The sequence below is a fragment of the Balearica regulorum genome, chromosome 1 (genome assembly GCF_011004875.1).
Source record: "Balearica regulorum gibbericeps isolate bBalReg1 chromosome 1, bBalReg1.pri, whole genome shotgun sequence".
Lineage (NCBI taxonomy): Eukaryota > Metazoa > Chordata > Aves > Gruiformes > Gruidae > Balearica > Balearica regulorum.
Genome location: NC_046184.1, coordinates 108230201 through 108252240, shown reverse-complemented (window position 1 = coordinate 108252240; position 22040 = coordinate 108230201). Strand labels below are relative to the sequence as shown.

The 22040-nt window shown below is 38.8% G+C and overlaps 1 protein-coding gene across 4 annotated transcripts in view; it reads left to right on the top strand.

Moving 5' to 3' along the window:
- NRIP1 (nuclear receptor interacting protein 1) overlaps positions 1–22040 on the top strand; it is a 78210-nt gene that overhangs the window by 7388 nt on the left and 48782 nt on the right. The window lies entirely within an intron of this gene.

Below are 22040 nucleotides of genomic sequence, written 5' to 3'. Positions count from 1 at the left end.
AATAAAACGGATCCCAATTGAGCTGCTGTGGCAAGGGACCGTCACAGTAAAATCATTATTAGATATTACATTACAATGGCTTGTAGACATTTAGCACCACTGTCGTTTTGTTTGGATCTGCTCCCATGGTTCCCATTTCCTAAATCCTATTTTTCTTTGATACCAGGGAATAATTCCCTGAGTGTTGTCCAGTGATTTGCTTATGTATATGCACTTTGGTTTGTGAGTAATTTTATCCACTTGAGTAGCCCCACTGTACTCAGTGGGCCTACATGCATGCCTAAGAACTTGAGAATGCTGATGAGCATAAAGAATACAATTTGGGCATGTAATGGTTGACAAGCAGTTATTGTTTTGTTTCTGGTCTCTCCTAGGACTCATTTGCATTGCCTCCAGTGGCAACTTTTGTGAGCATTAGTAGGGAAGGTCTAGAAGCTGGAGGCAGTCATACCAAATCCCAGCCTGCAAAACTTCTAGCATATCTGTTGTCATGGCACAAACTGCAGATGCAAGGATATATTTTTCTTTTTTTTTTTTTAAATAGATTCATGTGTTGCTTGACTTTACTTGAATATGGCATTGGTCTGTGTACTGCAATTTGAGCTTCTCCAATGCAATAGAATATAGCAAAGTGAAATAATTAGAAAAATATTCTTGTTTTTTTTGAATTGAGGAGATTTGGGTTTATCCAGAATCAGTGTTTTGGAAATAAAGAGAAGTCAAGATGAGGGATTCACTTTTCCCTCCCATTCCCTGATGTTTCCTATTTGACGACTCAGAAAAAGAAGTCTAGCATTGCTATAGTGCTTCTTAGTTGTCTGGGCAATTGTATTTACAGGAATTGTTACTTGCTGGTCTCAGAATCAGTAAGATAGGCACTTAGGAATTAAAACCGAAGTAATTAATTAGCTATTTAAAACTTGAGAATTGTTGTGATCAGCAGCAGATGGTCACTTACACAGCCTTAACTTAGTAGACAGTGGCTTTTGTGGCAACAAGGTTTTTTAAGTATTTTTGAAGACATGAAAGATTTTAAGTAATTCAAAGCTTTGCTTCAAGATTGACCTCTGTTTAAAAGCGATTCTATTTAGTCAGAGTTGCAGAAGTGTAAGCTGCAAATAAGAGTCTTGCACCAAGTATTCAGCTTGTCAGTAAGGCAGTTAAGCTAAAGATTTGAGAAAATGTGTCTGTTAGTGTATACATGCCTGGTAATCCTGACACAGTTTGCATTCTTTTTTCCATTTCTAACCAGCATTATAAAACAGTTGTTGTTATAGTGCTATGTTTTGGGTTGGTGGTTTGGGGTTTTTCTTGTTTATTTTGTTTGGAGGGAAGAACAAGTTTGTTCATTGGTTATAAGCAGTAATTGTAGAATACCTGTCTTGGTACATAAGCTTGCATTGCATACTGTTGTAAATAGCTTTGATGCAGAGTGCAGTAGAGTTGTGTCTTTATCAGAGATTTGGTTCTGTCACTGGAACTGGATTTCTTGTTTTAAGTCAGAGTTCTGGGCCAGTAGGGTGGTCTTTCTCCAGATGAGTACTGCTTTGCAAGCGTAACTGCTGATGATGTTGAATTTGTGTAACCTTCGTGAATTGAGAGGTACCAGAGGGGAAGGTAGTCATGCTGTCCGAAGCTGAGCTTGCATCAAACAAAAGTCTGCAGTATTGCGCTAAAATTTGTAAATGATGTCCTTATTTTAAGTTTATGCAAGCCTGGGAAACTTCAAAAGATGTAACTTATGAAAAAATACAGATGAGAATTAACAACTAGTGGTAATTCTAACTTGTCAAAAGAACAAGGTGGTGACTCAGTATGAGCAAGGTTGGCAGAGGCAGCCTTTAATTGAGGAGGAATTGGCCACTTCAAACCAATTACGTCTTATTTTTAATGATAGGTTTTAGAGAACAGCAAATGAGTGTAGTGTGATCTTGGCTGATAGTATGTGCTTTTCTTGTTGGATAAAAACCCAAAAGCCTGAGGATATGAAGATGCAAACAGAAGTTTCACTTTTTTCCCCTTTCTCCTCTGAAGAGGAAAAGGTAGGCTATGCAAGTGGAAGAAACTACTTTTTTGCTGTGAAACTGATGAGTAGTTTGGATATATTTTGTCTTAGGGAATGAACATAGTGCTTCCTTTTTGTCAACCTAGGAAATTTGGTAAAGGGATTGGTAACTTGCAGGGTAGAGAAACATCCCTCGTTCCTTCTGTAGCTTGGCATTTAATATTTTACAGCAAACTTTTAAGTTTAACATATTTGAACTTGTACTAGATAGGGTTAATAGGCTAGAACAAAAGGTCAGAACATAAGGCATTAGGCTTAATTAAGGGAGAGCAGGAGTGGCGGGAGTATGTGACAGTTAAATGGGTTTCCCACAGACTAATGTCTGTTACAGTGCAACCATGCCTCAACTTAAGTGGGTTATTTTGTGCAAAGGGCAGCAGTGATTAGCAGTTTGACATGCCAGACGTTTCTGGCCAATCCCATCTGTTTTAGAGGTTAAAAAAGCACACCTTTATGAGCTGATAGATTGATTTGTGTGCTGGTCTGGTAAAGATTAGAAGTCCAAGGCCGGTGCTGTAAATGCCAGTTATAGAATATTGTACTTTCTTAGTTGCTCTTTGTTTTAACTGTCGACTGTGTTGTAATGGGGCTAACAGCTATAAAACTGACGGTGCAATATGAAGAACGTGGCAGGGCTGCTGCGGCAAGTGTTTTGAACCAGAAAGGTCTGGGAGGAACACTTCCTCCTTCGTCAGGTTTGTTTTGAACGTGGACCTGTAGGCTTTGGTTGTCTTGCAATGCTTTGCTTGGAAGGGGAATCTAGCTCAATGCGCTCCTACGTAAGGAGCCTCTTCTTTGTAGCAGTTGCTGTTCAAGTGTGCTTGTCCAGAGGGTTACCTGCCTCAGGACGAGCAGTTTTCCAGTTCCGAGTGTGGTCGGCTAGAAGACAATTTTGGTACTTCAAAGGTTTCACCACTTCATTATGCTCTCTATATCCTATCCATTGCTTAACTAGGATAAGTGCATATTTTATTGTGGGTTCCCCCCTGCCTTGTAGCTCTCTGGATAGTTTTTCTGATTGTATCATGAGGTTGCCTTGTAAACCTAAAATAAAATAGGTAGCACAATAAGTCTTGACTGTGTTTCTCGTCATCAAATCGTCGATGCAATAAAACTGTTTTTGATAATGTTCAAGGTTCATACGTAGTTGAAGGTGATTTTCCTATTTTAAAATCAAGCAGAGGTCAGACTGTATTGTAAGATAACTGACTGCAGCCCAAACGGTATGTGATAGCGTCAACACCAATGACAGTCTTCACTTTAAATAAATACATGATTTTAAATTAAATTGTTAACTATAAATGTACTTTGTGGCAACATACTGATTAACTTTTGTGTTTTGTGAAGAGCAGTGAGATATATGTGCTTACTTAAAATAAATGCTTAAAGCTATCACTTTTAAAAGACAGTGTTTAAGTTTTCCCTGTTCTCTCTCTCCATTCCAGCAATGACACTTGTAGCTAAATAGAACTGAGAAATAAAACTGCATGGAATTAACATTCCTATATTAACTTTAAAATTAGTCACCTATCTAAAATTTCTTTTTTTTCTCTTTGCAAACAACATTATCTTCCCCTTGCTCCATCTAAAAAAAATAAAAATTGAAGATAGTAATGACTTGATATTCATACTATAAAGACCATTCCATGTACCTGAACTATACTTTTGCTGTAACAGCTGTAGCCTGTTCCTGAACAGACTTAGTAATTTGTGTTTTATGAGCAACTTGTCTCTACCTTACCTAGCTTTGTAAAAGCCACCTTAGTTTTTTCTTTTGTTCGTATGAAAGTCTCTTTCTTCTGTTTGAAATGCCTAGAAATATTTTCAGTGTCCTTTAGGATGAGCCAGGCAACATCATTATCTTGCAGTTTATTTAGTAACATGGAGCTGAAATGGGCATATGCAGCATCATGTTCTCTATGGAATAATATCTATTTAAATGATTTGGATCTAATACATATTTACATGAAAAAACATCTTGCCCTTCTCTGTGGGGAGAGAAGGTGAACAAGCATAAATTTTATAATACTCATTGCTTCTCTTGCACTAAATCATACTTAAATTGCAGAAGGTTGTTGGCTTGAGAGTTGAGTAAAAAGTGCTTGGCTAGTAAAGTGAGGGTGCGGGGAGATTTGTCTAATTTAATACTAAGAAAATGTTGTCAGCTGCAGTGCATTGATAGGGGATTGCCTAAATGCAAAAGCTGTACTTTTTGTACTGTAGATTTTTGTATATGCATATTTGTAATATTTTCATGGTTACAATACACAAACTGGAATCCTGAAACAATCCATTAGTGCAGTGTGCATGTATGCTATATTTTGGCTAATTTGATTGCTATTGGTGATACCTGAGCCATTATCTAATATCTTGGGAATGGGATGGATGCTGTGTCTGCTTTTCTGCTGTTTGAGGGTAGAACATACTTTATCAAGTTTCTTGCAACAGTCTTAAAAATCTTTATAATTGCTGCTTGAATGTAATTAGCATTTCCTGCTCTAAGCATAGCACAGATTGAGTAATAAAGGTTTTCAGGTAGCATCATAAAGAGTGTATTCAGGACTAAGCACAGGATATTTTCTCCCCATGTCTTAAGGATATAGTCTGGCTTTGATCACAGTGAAAGTCTAGGCAGTGTTTTTTATTGGGCTTGGGCTCCTCTCCGAATCTGCACAGTTCATGAAGCGTGGTAGTGTGGAATCAGTATGGTGATGTCTCTTCCACCGTTCCACTTTCATCACTGGATAAATCTCGGCAAACTATTCAGTTTAGCATTATTGAATATAACAGGGCACTATGCCAAATATTCTGTAATAGTGATTCTGCTACATCTTTTTTTAATATCTCTTCTTTTCTATTGTGCCTTTCAGTGAGAATATTATAAAATACTTGCATAAGACATTCATATGGTTTGATTGGCCATTAGGCATTAAAAGCAATTCTGAAGGGTCCGTTGTTTTCAACTTTGAATAGTCTTCAAAAAAAAAAAAGAAAAGATGCACTCACAGTCTTTGTTTCAGAGGATTTTCTTTTTTCATGTAACTGATGAAGAGGTGAGCACCAGGTTGGTGTCCCTGATCCTTTACAAACTGAGTAGAAAGGATGCTGCACCATGCTTGTGTGAACTGGCCGACTATGGATTTCTCCTTATTTTAGATTTCCATACTCTTTGACCTTGTAGTCGTTGACTTTGGTCTGGAACAATTTCAAAGTCATGTAAATGAATGTAATTAAGGTATTGCTTATCATCTTGGAGAGTTCAGAGATGCTTATTGGCTAGAAAGGTTTGTTTACTTAATATGGAAGGTTAATATAAGGTTAAATTTTACTGTGTAAAATGGCTTCATAATGTTTTTATTTAGCAGCTGAAGAAAATAGTGTTTGAAAAGGCAAATAATAGTTTTATTTGACCTCCATGTGTTTCCTGTAGCTTGCATTATTGGGAAAATTTATCTTCATTGCAGTCTTATTACAGTTTTCCTTTCTCCTCATTCTACAAAGGGAACCCCTCAGAACTATTTGTAGGCCTTTGTGTAGGAAAGGAGCTACATTAAGGAAGGAAGTGCAAAAATATTTGATAGTAATTGCTATAAGTAGTCCATCCACTTACGTCTTTTGTTCCCCCTCCCTCCTTTTGCCGGAATGGGATTCATGCTTTGTTCTCTGGTGCTTCTTTTGTCTTTTTCCCACTGCTGCCAAAATAAGGTGAAAAAGCAGCGTAAAACAGCAGGGAAGAACATCAAGCTACTGGTTTCTGCCTTCATTTCTCAGGCAGTAGAAAGAACAGGGCCTCTTCTTGTCTGTAGTCCTCAACTTTGTTTGAATATAGTTGTTTTGCTTATTGTTTAAGGAAAAAAAATGCTTGCCTGAGTGGTTTTTTTTCTCCACTTCAGAGTTTTTGTAGTTATCAAAAAGGTGACTACATGAGGAGCGTCATGTAAAAAAGAAAAACCTCTTTTTGCCTAAACCTTTTTCATCTCCTGCTTATGGCTATTTTTCTAGAAACACAGCTCCCAGCCGGAGAAGCAGGCAAACCCGGCGGGTGGTGGTAGTGGCCAAGCAAGTGGGTTCTGCCAGTTCTCTGCTGGGCTGTGTTTGGTGGGGAAGGACAAAGATACGTGAAACTTGGGAACAACGTGAAACTTGGGAACAACTCTCTGTACAGGTCTTTATGGAACTCTTTGGGCAACAAGGGCTGCTGGCTATGTTGGCCTTATTTTGCAGAGTACTTGCTTTTGTCACTTTTCTCATGTAGCAAGAGTAGTACGTGGGCTCCTCACTGATGAGGAAGCTAACTTTGTTCTGCTTACTAGAATTTTCTGTGCTAAATTAATTGCACAACAATAACAATATCCTTCAAAGGCCGATTAATTCAATGAATAGTCTTATCTGACTATTTTCAAGGTATTTGTGGAGATACCCCATAACTCATACTCAAGAACATCCTTCCCCTCCCATTTTTCTAAGCTGAAGGCTTTGGGTTCTAGGTTGTGCTTCCTAAATGTGCAGCTAGGACAGTAGCTTGATTTTTCTTGAATTCATAACGACAATCGTAACTTGAGGTGATCTGAGGGTGCTTTCAGAAGAGAGATAAGCAAAATCTCTCTTGGGCGAGATGTGAGAAGGAGGATAAGAAGCTAAAGTTCAAAACCAGATTATAAGGAATTAAATGGGTCCTATTTATGGGAAATAATGGAGAATCTATGCACTTTTGCTTAGCTAACGTACTAAGAGCAACTCTGCTCTGAACTGCTCAACAGTGGCCACATAAGAGTGCAAAATTTCTTGAAGAAAAATTTCCCCTTGCTGCTGGAGGTCACAGTGATTTCTCAAGAATCAGTCCTGGTCCTCTCAACTTCTTGGTGTTTAATTCTCTGCTACTTTAAGTTTCATCCTGCTACAAAATAAATGCAAAGGGAACATTTATTAAACTGTGCTGATAGCATTTTGTAACCTCTTTGTACTCCCTCACATAGGTTTAACTGTCGAGATGAAAAGATAACAAGGTTGTGCAGACTCACATTTACTGTTTACTGAACTCTTGTTGTTTGTCTTTGGATTGCAATATCAAACATTGAAGTTTCATAGTGTCTTTTGCATAGAGCTCTTCAGCACAGCTGTCTTGAGTGCTTGCTCACAAACTTTTATTTTTTTTTTTAAAGCTGGTTTGTCATATGCCCAAGGCTGTCTCAACATGCATGTGACTGAACTGGTTTTTGATCTGAAATGCATAAAAGGTCACTTTCCCAAACTTTATCTTCTGGACTTCAAGTTTTATCATTAGTCATTTTCTAGTGTGAATTCCCTTAATGGAAAAAGGGTCCATTTGGTGTGCTCTTCAGGCTTTCCAGGCGATTTCACTTTTGCATTGCCCTGCTCTGGTTTTGTTTTCAAAAATATTCTAATGTGCAATAGGGGAGATGAACAGTATTTGGACACTAATTTTGGGGTAATATTGGGTATTTTGGGTTACAATGCTGTATGGTTCTTCTAGCTCTGATGTCTTCAGAGCCTTGTCTAGGCAAATACCAGCTGTATTTTTTCTCGGCAAAACTGAACTTAAGCATTAAAGCAGCTCTTAAAATATCCTCTTTGTGCTGATGATCATGCTATTTCTGTGGCTCCTACCTTATGACTCTGGGGGTTTTTTGAGGAGAATTGTGCATGCCTCACAAGATACCAGAGGAACAGAACCAATCAAATTTCATCTGTTGGGGATATTGTAGGCCATTGCTGTTCTGCTACTTAAGTAGATTTAGAGCCTCAGATATCAGTTACTCTTTGGATAATGGATTGTATGAATTTAACATACAAGCATGCTCGTCTCCTTTTCCTGTCCTCCTTAAAGGTCATTGTACAGGAGGGAAAGTTGAGTCATGGGCTATAAACACTTGTAGATCTGCTATCTGATCTAGTTCTTGTTAGCTTATTGCTCGGTGCTGTAGCAGGTGAACTTTGTCAGGTTTATCCGTGGCAGTGCTACTGACCCTAGCAACCTGCTCCATTTCTGCAGAAGGTCTCTTCCCTGTGGTGGGACAGCAGCAGTCAGGGTGTGTGTTGTCTCCTCACCTGCTTCTCTTCCTTGCTGAGCAAAGAGTCACTTGGAAGTGCAGCTGTTCCATGTGGAGCATTCAGCTTACTTCTCGGGAAAACTTAATTTTATTTATTTTTGTTTAAAAAACAAAACACAACTTGCCTATGTCAGGTGGTGATCATCTGCAGGATTCGGAGACCTCTGACAAGATGCCCTGGATTGTAGAAATAGCAGTGGTTGTTTGAATAATTTGGAGAAGTAACGTAAAATAGTGAAATATTTCTGAGTATCGTGGTTATTGTGCTTCAGTATCAAAACCATAGGCAGGAGAAAGACTATTGGAAGTGCATGTGACAACAGCTGTGTTAGAGCTGAGGATGCTAGGAACATCAAATATTCTTAAACCTGGAAAGGAAGTAATGGATGGAGTCCATTTTTTAGTTCCTAAAAGCCTGTCATGCTTTCCTGGGGATGAAGCACATGATCTGGGCGTAGCTTTATGGGTGTTGTGTATTTTGTGTTTTATTTTTTGTTGTTGATTTTTTTTTAATCCTAATTTAGATTCCATATTTCAAACCTCTTATCAAATGTCCTCACACCTCCTCATTAGGAAGAATTAGGGCAGAGGGCCACCTTCTGACATATTTGAAATTGTAGTGATGAAGCTTACTTGTAGAAATTTTAGAGGGGGGGGGAAAAGTAGTGATAGAAGTTCTGGGGGAATAAATATTTATTATTTTGTATGCTCTCATGTCTTTCTGATGAGCAAGAGCCTTACTCTTTCTGGGTAAAACAGGTTTCACTTAGATGGATCAAATGTGAAATTTCTAAATGTATCTCTTCTAAAAACCATTTCTGCAAAAAAAGATGTTTGGAAGCTTCTCGTGATTTGAAGAATATGAATAATGTAATGCTTTTCAGATGTAATAAATAAAAATGAGTTGGAGAAACAAACACATGGTTACCTTTCAGCCTGTATAAATAGCCTTACTAATTAAGATGGGGGAGATATCCCTATGATTTTTCTCTTTTGATTTAATAATTCAATTATATAAATGTGTAAATATAAATACATTCATAAATTGTCTTTTCTGAATTCTGACTCCCCAAACATGCACTAATGGTGTGTTCCTGCACTGTATTCTTGTATTTGTTATTTACAAGTGAGTCACTTAAGATATGTAGAAATAACTGGTAATTACTAAAATGAGATCACAGAGGAGGAAAGAAAATACAATATATTCTGTATACTTTTATTAGCTCTCTTTTGGTTACCTGTTTAGTTTTGGAGATTGTTCATGTGTAATGTGTGCATAAAACATCTTCTGGAAATGCGTAAGTGGTTTATGTTGAGTTGTTCAGTGACCGTGGTACAACCAGGAGGCTTGTCTCCCATAGAATTTGCCCAGCACTGAATATTTTGATATGTTTTGTTGTTTGTGGGCATTGCTTTCTCTCAGTTTACAAGTACTGTTTGCCACTCCTTGGGACTACATATGTAAGTAATGTAAGTCTGAACTAATCTCAATTACATATTTGGAGTTATTTGAGGACTTCGGTTTAAGGTGGATATATTTTATTTAAATATTGTTGTATTAGAGCCTCTAAGGTAAAAATTTGTATATAATCCATTTGGGCTACCTTAAGTATCCTTTAATTTCACAACTTGTTAAACACTTTAGAGGAAAGAGCAATGATGGGAAGGGGAAGGTGCTGTGTGAAGCACGCTTTAGCAACAGGGCCATATGTGAGGCTTTTGGAGCACCCAGAGACTGTCTCATGAGGAAGAAGAGGAGCTGGCAGGAGCACCAGGTGGCTTGTGAACCCTGTCAGTGCCCTTATGAATGTGGGGTTTGCTCTGACTCCCGAGACTACATCCTGCTAGAGACCAGCAGGAGAACGTGCTGCTCTCTGGATCAAAGAGCACCACTGGGAGAAAGTTGTTTAACTCTGATGTATGGTAAAAAGTAAAAAAAAAAAAAAATGGATGTTCTAGCTTGTTGTATGTGCTAGCATCATCACATAGGACTTACAGATTCTATTCTACATGCACACAAGCCACACACCCCCTTTTTTGTACTTTTTAATATGATTATTGCATTAATAGCTTTAAAAGTTGTTTTTATAAAATATGTTATAAATATATAATGCACTGGAACTGCTCTGAACCTGGTAGCCAGTCTAGGGCATAAACTCTCACAAATGGAAAACCAGCAAAGTGTGATGCATAGCAAAAAATACATAGTAGCTCTAGGCAGCAAAATGAAGGAACAAATCCATACCTTACCTCCCAGCTCTGGGGAGGGCCTCTAACATTTATCCATCAGTGGCTGCTTGAGGTTTTGGGCTGCAGATATTGCTCATTGGTTAGCTGATGTAAAATAGCTGGTTAAATTCCTCCCCCCACCCCCTTTTAATCACCATTACAGTTTGTGCTTGCTTTTTTCCCCAGCTGTTTGTAAGTAGAAGGGGAAGAGCTGGCTTAATCTAAAGCAACTTACTTCTTCCTTAAAATAGTTCCCACTGTCACCACTGGTTGTCTGATGTCTGTATTTTTGAAAGACATGTGTTGTATACAGGCTTTCAGGCATAAGCCCTTCTAAATAAAAAGTATATAAACAGATTTTGGTTAAAAACTGTTGCATTTGTGAGCTGTATCAGACATACCTGGACTATAGAAGTTGAATTATATCTAGTAAAGAGAAAACTTCCAGAAGGTTTGGTTATATATTTCTACTATAGTCTGTGGCAGGCTTATTCTGTTACAGAGATACTGTCAAACCTAAGCCTGGGCTGGCTACCTGTCAAATGAAGGCAGGTATGCTTAAGTATTTAATTTTCTGTAAAGTTTGGGAAATAATGCTGGTTTGTTTTTTTTTTTCTTCTTTTAAGCTTTGTAGCATTTAATTAGATGGCTTTGTCACCTACTGTGACAGAAAGTACATATAATAGCGTGCATGCTGTAGGATGTTATGGATCTTGGCTTGTAAATGCTGTGCCCTGTTCGTGCACGCAAGGGTGACTCTTGCCCTGTTCTGTATTTTCTGCTCTTGGTGGGAAAGGGTGGGATGTGAACCTGTGGCAGGCTGACTCCCGTGTCCTTGCTGCTCCCAGTAGTGGAACAGACAGGTTCAACAGGGGTATCTGGGCAAAGAGAGGGTAAAAAGTATCCAGACTTGAGTTTAAAAATTAATCTAGGAAGGACATTCTAAATATAGATTAGAGCATATGAACGTATACCTGTGAGGAAAAGGTCCTAAAAGAGGCCTTTTAAAGGGAGAGCTGTATGCGTCTCTTTCAACATGCCACATCGCACATTTGTGATGCTTTAAAATATTTATTCCTGTTACAAGGGAAACTTGTCTTGGTTTGCTTTCACTGCTTCCCGCTCTTCTTGTGAGCTTTGTTATGGAGTGCAAGAGAACATCAGACTAAAGCGGAGCACACCCAGATTTAGGGGAAGTAGCCCAGCCGCCTGCTGAAAGTGAGCTGGTTTCTTAGCAGTACAGGCTGAGTTTGTGACCAAACAGTTAATACTTGTTTTTTCTTAATATGCCAGCTAACATTTATTTTAGTTGTTCCTTTTAATAGCTATTTTGCAGTAAACGTGTCTTTTCCAAGGAGGACAGTCAGTCCCTTAACCATACCATGCAGTGATTTTTCCAGAGGGAGCTCAGCATGAAAATTGGTGAAACTGTAGGGTTTCCTGAGAGTTGGTGGTTTGGTTATTGTAGTTTGCTTTTGCTGGAAGGAATAGATTGTATCCAAGGAAAAAGTGTTTTGTTTTGGTTTTTTCCACTCTAACTGTGTTTTTTGTTTCATATGCTAATGATTGTTCTATAATACAGGAGCACAGAAGCTGTAGCTGGAAATGGCACTCCACTGTGTTTTGGAGTGTAAAACCACATGTACACACTACAACAGAGGAAGAATGGGACTGTTAAAATATTACAGGTGTGGGACTAAACCATGGGGAGTTAAGTTGGCCTAAGCGTCTAGACAGGAGGTCTGTGGCAAGGGTATACCCCATCCCAGAGCCCCACAGGCATATGCCAGCGTTCCTGGATGGATACTGAGTCTAGCACTAAGACCCCTGGTTCTAGTTGCATGGAGGCATTATTTAACAATAGAATACAAGAAAACCTGCTGCCACAAACTAGCAAAAATGGCAGCATTTTTCTAGCAGTGCACTGTATTAGACCAGCCTGTGGATTAGTCAGGGACAAAACTAAGACCAAGTAAGACAACATAGTCTTCATTCAGAAACAAATACATACCCTTATTTTGGTTTTTATCTTTTTCTCTCTTCTTGCTAGACTTAAAGATTAGAAGGCAACAAGAACCTGACCTGTGCTTTAGTTTAAGGAATTGAAGTACTTCTCTTAGACCTCTTAATGCAGAGGCAAGTGCTCTCCTACCTGTGTATGTGGCTGATGCAGTTGGGATTCAAAGTTGTTATCAATGGGGGTTGTCTGACTTCTGCGAATCAATTTTAGTTTTAAACCGGTATCAAATAATGTGAAGTTTTGCTTGCACAGAAGGGTGACATTGCATATGTGAGGGAAAGCTTGGGAATATTCGCTTAATTAGATACAGAAATAGGAGTAGCAAGAGTGATTCCTTATCTATGAAGACCAAGTACACAGACTGATACTGGAGCTTGGTTTCACCGAGCAGGTAAGTCCTATCCCTGGCCCATCAGTCCTGCCATTTTACTGGTACAGGCATAGACAGTGGTATTATCCGGTTGGGGTGAGTTTAAGGAGGTGTGATTATTTGCCCTATTAAAAATATAAATGAGTCTGTTGTCCTCGTTACCTGAACCATCTTACTGCAGGATCAGGAAAGAGAGTGCTGTTACTGATCGAAGGGTTACGGGGAGGATGTGGTATCTAGGGAAGGGTTTACGTGAGGGCATAAGCAGAAACGGAGGACTGGAAGTGATGATTTTCTTGTTGTTGTTTTATTCTTGCATGCTTTCCCCCCCACCCCTTCCTCCATAGGATCATTTGAGTCTACAGGCAGATGATCAAGAACAGCAGCAGGAGATGGATAAACAAAACATAAGTTATGTATGTTAAGTGATTCGCTGAAGAAGAGTATTTCCTTCCAAGAGACTGTATCAGTGTTGGAAGCTTCCTGGTTTTCTTTTCCTCTTTATTTTGTCCTCCTTTTCCAATTTTATTTATTTATTTTTAGCACTTTTCAAAAGTAAAAAAAACCAAAACAATAATTGGGTATTTAAGTAGAGGATTTTTTTTGAGTCAGGCTTATGATATATTCTACTCTAGTTTTGCTAAAGGAAACTTCATTAAATCAGAAGTCTGACTCATATATGTTGCATTCTTTCATTGTAAAATGCAATTTTATACTATGGTTAATAAGTGACTATTCTAGCTTAGTATCATATGAAAAGGCACATATTACCACAGTAACTTCTGAATGCATTGGATAATTTAATTTAAACAAAAAAAATACCAAAACACAACCAAACAAAAATAAATTGAATTCATGAAGACCACTCATTTCCTGTAAGTTTTGTAATAACAGGCTTTAAACTGTTTACAAGTTTGCCTACAGGATAAAAAAGTGGAGCAAACTTATGAAATTGTCATTCCAACAAACAAGCCATTCTGTCATTCAAAAGTACGCCGTGGGCAGAAATAGTAGATATACATGAAAATGTTAGTATAATTTGGATAAGAAGCAGCAATCACAAGAAGCAGATCTAGTTTCATAAGCTCAGGTTCATGAGGCTTTCCCAACTCAGGAACATGACAACATTCTTAGCTAATAGCCAAACTGAATTAACAGTAAGGAGACAAAATGGAAATATGCTCTTTAGTTTACCACTTTGTAAGTTTTGGGTTTTTTTGAAAAAGAAGTAACTTTTTTTGTAATATTAAAGTGTATCGATTTATTTAATAGCTTAGAAAACATACACTATTTTAACTCAAGTAATATTCTTAGGGACATATGGCAAAAGCAAGCAGTGCCTGTTTTTCAAATAATAGTGTTCTATGTAGGAGTTAATTCTATACTTGTTAAATTTGTCTAAAAATGCTGATAGCACATTCATAGAAAAGTGCTTTGGAAGACTAGAGCTTCTCTGCTGCTGAAAAAAACAAGCATTTTGGGGTTTAACCCTATAATGTTATAACACTGTTCCTGAATCAAAATGAGATAAATAGCCCTTAAATGCTATCTTCCTGGTTTTTGTGTGCATAGGGTGTAGAAGCATCACTTAGAGCAGTAGGAGAGATACGGGGGTAGGGGGCTCTAGGATTAGATTACACTAAACTAATAAATTTACAAGCAGAAATGGGCACTTCCAGAGAGGTGCCTGGCGAAGGGAGATGTGGAGTTGTGTATGCTGCGGTCTCAGTATTGCCTTGCATGTTCAATGCAAATACGCTGCATTGAAGAAGCCCTTTCTACCTTCCCCCTTCTTAGCCATCTTAAAGGGCCCTGGATAGTCCTAGTGTTTGGGTTCTCTGCTTGAAGCAGAAAGGCAATTCCAGGCTGTGCAAAAGCTGAATTAAACCTCAGCCTGTTCCCCTGTGGATTGCTGGGAGGTAGCTGGTTGCCCCACATAATGGGATTGAGCAGAGGGCACTGAGATCTGCAGTTCTGGGTTGGTTTTTTTTTTCCTTTAACACAGAAGTTGGACTTGCTGGTTGGTATTCTTGGTTCCTGTCATCAATCTTTAATCTGTGCAGCTGTCGTCTGCACTAGGAATTTGTATACGTAATACCTGTTCAATATGCAGCGCCCCAGAGCTTAGCTCTGAGGACTCCAGGAGACATATCTTTATATGAATACAAGAACAGAAAAGGCATGATTAGGTATTTATAAATCAAAAAAGCATCTTGATAAGTAGTAATAGGTTATCAACATTTTGTTGACTGCAAATATGGGTATAGAAATTCTAGAATATCTAGAGTTGGAAGGGACCCATAAGGCTCATTGAGTCCAACTCCCTGCTCCTGGCAGGACTACCTAAAACTAAACCCTATGACTAAGAGCATCGTCCAGATGCTCCGTGAACCCTGACAGGCTTGGTGCTGTGACCACTTCCTTGGGGAGCCTGTTCCAGTGACTGACCGCCCTCTCAGTGAAGAACCTTTTCCTAATGCCCAAATGGGTAAGGGAAAGATCTGCTCTAGCTTGTAATCACTGGTAGATTCACCAGGCTTTCTCCCAATAGTACAGGCAGACTGTGGTGGTTCCTGTTGAGAAATGCTGTGTACTTGTAGAATTACAACTACTTTTAGGGTTTATTTTCATTGTTGCCATATTTGAACCTTTTATGCCTTACCTGGGTCTGGAACAGTATGCACTGTATAGAAGGGGGGGGGGGGGGGAGTATTTTTAAGGTATTATGGTTTAGGAGGTTTTTTGTTGTTGCTGTGGGTTTTTGTGGGTGTGTTGTTTTTTGGTTTTTTTTTTAAATGGCACTGGCTAGATTTTTAGAAAATTATCCTTGACACAATTTCACATTTGGCCAAAAATTGTTCGTAAGTTATTCAGAAAATTTGAACAAAGTGTTAGGTATCTTTAGTGGCTAAAGAGCTTGCATTTGGGGGAGGAAGTCTTTTTGTGCTGTCATTAGACTAACCAAACTATTGACGGTCCACAGTACTGTACGTGCTGTAATTGCCAAATAGTAGGCTTGATTGATAAATTACTTCTTCCAAATATTGTTCCTGCTTTGAAAAGTATATTTTGACACCTGTATTCTTAAACTTTTGAATAAAATAACACATTGTTGGACTTCAGCTGTAGACTTTTTGTTTTCCAGCTGTGTTTGTGTCTGCATGTAGCTATCAGGTTGTATGCTAAATACTAGTTCAGGGTCTGTCGCTTGAGCTATTGTATTACAGCACTGTAAAGAAGTTTTCTGACAGTGTAAATGGGAACTTAACTCACATTGGGTTTGCAAGGAACTTCACAGACTACAGTGAGACTCTAATACAGTTATCTATAATAAAAATTTTTTTTTGGCACTTCGACATTTAAAAAGCATCAAGATTCAGCAGTGCTTAAATGCAGATGAAAATATTGATTACAATTTGCAAACCTGCTACAAGTTATGGAGTACAGCTATGTATTTTCATCTTTTAGTCTTTAAAAATTAATCTGTTCCTTTTATCTCTGCTGTATAAAAGGCTGTGGTGTTCAAGCTGTGTAGATAAGTAAGGTGAGCCTCTGGTTGTTTTCTGTTCCAGCTGTAGCTTTGGAAAATATATTAAATGCAAGGGCTCGTGGAGTTGCCTCTTCTTTATGTGAGCTTATTATGTACCTTAAAGTTTTCTTAATCTACTGTAAGTAATATTTTGGAAATAATTGGAAGAATATGTGGAAGGACATACCCTTCAACATGAGCAGTGGTTCCAGAATCCAGACCTTCTTGGCATTGGTGGTGATGGTAACTCTGGGATTGAAAACATGAATTTGAATTCTTTCTCTTGTTCGCATTAGTAAGGTACATTCTCAAAATTACTACTGTTCCTAATCAATCATCTTCCCTTTCAAAAAAAACAAACCCAAACATCCGAGATCTTTGGTATCAGATAAATGTTTCAGGTTTTTGGATCCTCTATTCTGGTTTTCACCTCATCAAGGATAGCTTGACTACATTGTTAGTGGTGTGTGTCTGTCCATCCCCCCCAAAAAAGCAAGTGTATGGTTCTTTGAGTCTCCTTGCAGTGCTGATCAGTCTTGCTACCGTTTTTTGTTTATCCAGATTCTTCCTCAGCAGTTACCTACTTTGCCTTAAAAACAACTGCAGGAGATTTTTTTTTTTTATTATTATTTCATGTAATAGTCCAACAGAATTGCATTTCTGTTTAAGACAAAAAAAAAGCAATCATTTTCTTTGGGAGTGTGGTGTTTTTTGGGTTTTTTGGGTTTTTTTTTTAATTCTGTTTTCAGCCAACACTCCTGTGGGTCGTGTTCTGAAGCACTTGTTGACTTCTCTGGGCAACTGAGTCACCCGGTCTTGTGCTCTTATCACTAGAAAGATGACTTGCTTTTCCAGGTCATCCTTCCTTTCCAATTGGACAATGGACATGCTTTGCCTTTAGAGTATCTGAAGATAAAATTAGCAGGAAGCAGAGGTAAAGCACTAAAGGCAGGTTGTACTAGTTTACTAGAAACTTGAGTGTTCCATCTGTCCTTATTATATAAGTACTTTGTCATTTGCTGTTTTTCTGAGGTATTTACAGCCAGCAGTCTCCCAGCCTTCTACATGAGGAGACAGAGAAGGGGGTTCCATGTCATGGTGGCGATCTCTGATGCTGTCACCTCCCTGTGAGGCTCCAGGCTGGCCCATTCTTGAGGCTGCACTTGGCCAGTGCTGCGAAGCTTCAGTTTGAGAAGTAGGCAGCTGCCTGCCTGCAGAGAGGGCACGGGTGGCAAGAACACGCTTGGGCAGTTCTTCAACAGCTGCGTTGGCTTCCTTTTGGCTTCTGGGTGCAATTCAAGGTTTTGGCCTTGATTGCTTTTAAACCTAATGTGACTTGAGCTTTGACGGAGAGGCTGCCTGCTTTTTTTTTTTTTTTTTTTTTGATCCAACATAGCAATTAATGTCAACAGGGATACTTGACCTAGATCATCCTAGTTTTTAATGTCAAGTAGTCATTGGCAGGAAGTTCTTCGAGAAGGACTTTTGATGGTGGAATGCGCTCCCAACCTGGTCTGGTGGAGTCAGCTTGCGAAGCGGGCTCAGCGCCAGGCCTATCTTATTTCTTTGCCTATGGAGATGAGGAATTGTTTGGTGCTTCTCCTGTTCTCCTTTGCCCCTGAAGAAAGGCAGGTTAATGCGGGTTTATAATCACTACACTAAGATTTTTCCACTTGAGCCATGCGGGAAGACCAGTGAAATATATTTTAAAGAAAAAATAGCATGCCTTACTTTATACATAAAAGGTCTTTTTCCTGAGAGAATTTAATTGAATGTTTTGCATGAAATGAAGGCAAAAGACATTTCCTTGCACAGACCAGTTTGAAAGTATGGCAAGTTAAATTTAGATAAGTGCTGTTTTCTTTCAGCTTTGTGGAAGACTCCGCAGTTCACTGCCAGGCACTGCCTTTCCTGCTGGGAAAGGAGATTTGTCAAACCATTAAAACTATCACCAACTTCTTTAAGCTTAGAACACCTTCCCCAAGCCTCACAGACAAATAGACTGTAATAGGCCTGCTTTGCCCCACAACAAAGGTGGTTGATGCTTTTTTCCTGGTCGTGCCATTTCTGATTTCGTTCAGCAAAGGAAAATATTCTGGAGCAGAAGTAATTTTGAGAAGGAGGGTTTTTGTCTGGAGTGCTGCCTAACAACTGCCCACCACAGCTGGAGTGAACTGTGGGAATATAAATATAGGGAAACTGTGGGAAGTAAAATAACTTTTGGCCTAGAAAAACTCTCTTCTCTTACAACTGCTGTGAGATGTCTGAGCATTTATTGGCAAATGCCCAAGAGCCAACCAAGATGACTATGGTTATAGAATGACGTTATGGAGGAAGGGGGGAGATAAATTTGATCGAAAGCCCTAAACTTCAGATCAGGTGAGAGACTGCCTGGTCCTACAGGCTGAGAGAATTCAGCTGTCATTCCTGCTTTGGACAGGGTAGAAAAAGTCAAACCACTTCCCTTTCCTGAACATGTTTTAGCCCTTTTCCAGTCACTCTGGCTTCTGGAGAGCTTCAAGAAGACAGGAGAAGAAAGGATAGGAATGAAACATTAGAAATAAGAAGTTACTTGGTTCTGGGAAAGATTGGGAAATATAAACAGAGTAGAATTAGAGAACTTGAAAATACTCATAACTTTCATTCTTGACTATCCAAATGAAATGAAGACTCTATAAGGAACAATAAGAGGTAACAGATGATAAAACTGATCAGGTGGCATGATTCAAAATCCAGTGAAGATTCACTGGTTTCAGTAGATTTTGGATAATACTTTTTTTAATAAAAATTGTAGAACAAAAAAGACTTAATAAATGGAAAACTTAAAGGAAATAAGGCAATAAACTAGGGAAAAAATATAGGTCACACCTAAATGGAAAGAACTTCTGGTAAGTCTTTTTTGAAGGCTGGTAAGGAAGAGAGGAAATTTCTGTGCTAATGAGAAGAGTTACTACCCCCAGTGAGGCAATTCTTGTGACATCTGAAGGGAAAAGTACTGAAGGAATAAGTGCAAGCTGTCGGATATGATGAAATAAACAGACTAATTGGTGTCATGTATCTAAAAGCAGTTATGTGAAGGATGGGTGTAACCCACTAGCAGGCATCCACTGTATTGAGTGGGAAACTGAGAACTTACATGATCAGTATTTTGCTAATTGATTCTTCAATGGAGGGGATTAAGATGGTGCTGGGACATGGTGTGGGATTTATTTCACCTGTATTATAGATGCCTACCCCTTGAGTGGAAGATGGGGGGAAGACCCTATATATATTCAGCAGAGAGAGACAGGAACCCAGTAGAACTCTTACTAGGCAGGGGACAAATAGGCATTTCAGGGTGTGACTCATTTGACCTCCTTTAGACCTGTGCTATAGGATGAGTTCAGTAGAAGAGCCTAGTTCTTCCCATGGGCTGTGAAGGGAGACTAACATGACCTGTTCAGATACAGACACCTATGCTGTAAACATCTTTACTTGGTCAAGTGAATTCTGGCTTGGCATCCACATCTAAGAATGAAAACTCAAGGGTGTTCTGTTATTATGGCTTGTGGTTAAGTGTCAGATGCCCTCCATCCTGGTTGAGTAAAGACTCAACACCTTTTCAAAATGCAAGTTGGCATTCCAGGGCTTCCAGAGATCTGCCCAGGTAGGGCTAAGAATTTGTGCAGAATTGTTGCAAGGGCATCACTGCTGTGCCATCTCTTCGTGTGCCATCCCCCCCCAGGGAAGTATCTCGGGGGCAGCAAAAGCAAACCTGTTGTAATGTAATACACCATGGGTATTACACCTTGCTCCTCTTGTGTCTGTGTACATGGACGCTAGCAGTGGATTGAGCTTTGAGGCTGGGTCCTGCAGCATCATTAGCAAGAAGTGATCCCATGTGTGGGTCACCCAGCTCTGGAGCAGGAAGCGCCTTCAAAGAGCTGGAAGCCGTAGCCTGCTGCATTGCCCCCCTCTAGCAGTGACTGATGACAGGCAAGCGTGCTTAGACGTGACAAGTGGTCAGACGGTGAGCTCCATGGGGACGCTGTTACTGGGGAGCAGAGTGTAGGCTCTGGTGACAGGCTTGATGCTTACCTGTAAATCACCTAGCACACATTTGGTGGGCCATGGAAAGTCAGTGATTTATTGAAGCTGGTTACCAGGGAAAATTGGAGTGTTGCACTGTATCATTAAATAGGGCTACATAAAACACAAGAACTCATGTTTTGTTATTGGTAGAAGTCAGTAATTTTAATCTTTTTGGACTTTAAGTATTATGCTGATGTTACCATTCTCTTACTTGTTTCTATCATATCCATACAAATCTATTATTTCAGGTTTTGAGATTTTTGTTTATGATACAGAACTCATAAATAAATACACATATTTGTATTTTACTTGCAAACTCCACTTAATTTTTTCCTCTCAGATTTTCATGTGATTTATTTGGAATATCAGCATATTATATGGTGGCTACAGTATTATTTCTCTGGGTATGCAGTATAACGGATGTCCCTGGAACTGATTTTTTAAAAAACAAAACAAAAAAGCTTTAATATTCTGTTATTCTGAAATGTGTTCAACTTCAGTTTTCCAGGAAATTTTGATAGAGAAGTTAATAAAATTATTTGATTTTAAGTTGTATTAAAATTCAAGGCACTGGACTAATTCTTTTTTAAGAAAAGGAGGGATGTCACATCTAGTGTTATGACTGTTAGGAATTATTTTATTAAAGTATGTTTTAAAAGATAGCCTTGTTGAGTGTCTTCATTTTTATTACAAAAAAAACCCCATAAACAGATCATTCTCATTATTACACCTATTTTCTTAAAGTGCTCATTGTTTCTGTACAGGCTCATTTTATAATGTATGCATCTGGTAATGAAAATAATAATTAAATTCTTTCACAATGAAACCATGATTGGGGAAGGACGGGGGCGGAGAAAGCTCGAAGTAATACTGGCAGCTAGATTCATACCCAGTAAAGCTAGCTAATAGACTAGTAAGCCTGATTCTTTACATAATGTATTTTAAAGCCTAAAGTTATATTTTAAAGCAATGGTTCTCTTCTACTAATTGGCACTTCACAGTTGGAAATACCACTTTCCCCCCCTTCTTCTTCCCTTAATTTTTTTTTCACTCTTCCCTGCCACCCCCTCATGTTTTCTCCCCATGCTCATGTATACATTCTTTATGTATACATGAATTCAGCCTTTAAGGAATTGCTCTTGTACTGCGGCTGAGAGTGACCCAGGCACTGACTTGGAAGGGTTTGAAGAAGATGCTACTGAGGAGGTTGGAAAGGTTTGAGCAAGGTGGCTCTGTTGACCCAAAAACTACACAGGGTAACAAGCCAGGCTGTATGACCAGACCTAATAAAGTTTCTCAATCCTGGGAAAGACAAGGATGTAATCTAGAGCTGAATAACAAAACCAAACTGATGTGGATTAAGATACAGCTATTTGGGTGAGTGCGTGCTGATTGAAATGTAGAAAATAATGCAACAGTTGTGTTGCAACATGGCTGGCAAAGTATTTGGATTAAATCTGATTTACTTTTTTAGTTCTTAATCTCCCTGCTTTTCATTTTGTTATTACTTATTTTGTTTGTTTGGGATGATGTAGGTTTTGGCTGTTCGTTTTTTCCTTTTTTTCTGAATTCTTGCCCTTTCTTTTATATCTGTGTCACTTTTTGTGTGTGTCTCTCCATTTATACTACTCGGCCCAACAGCGTAACGAAGCACTGTTTGCTTTCCTGTATATCCTCTATATCTC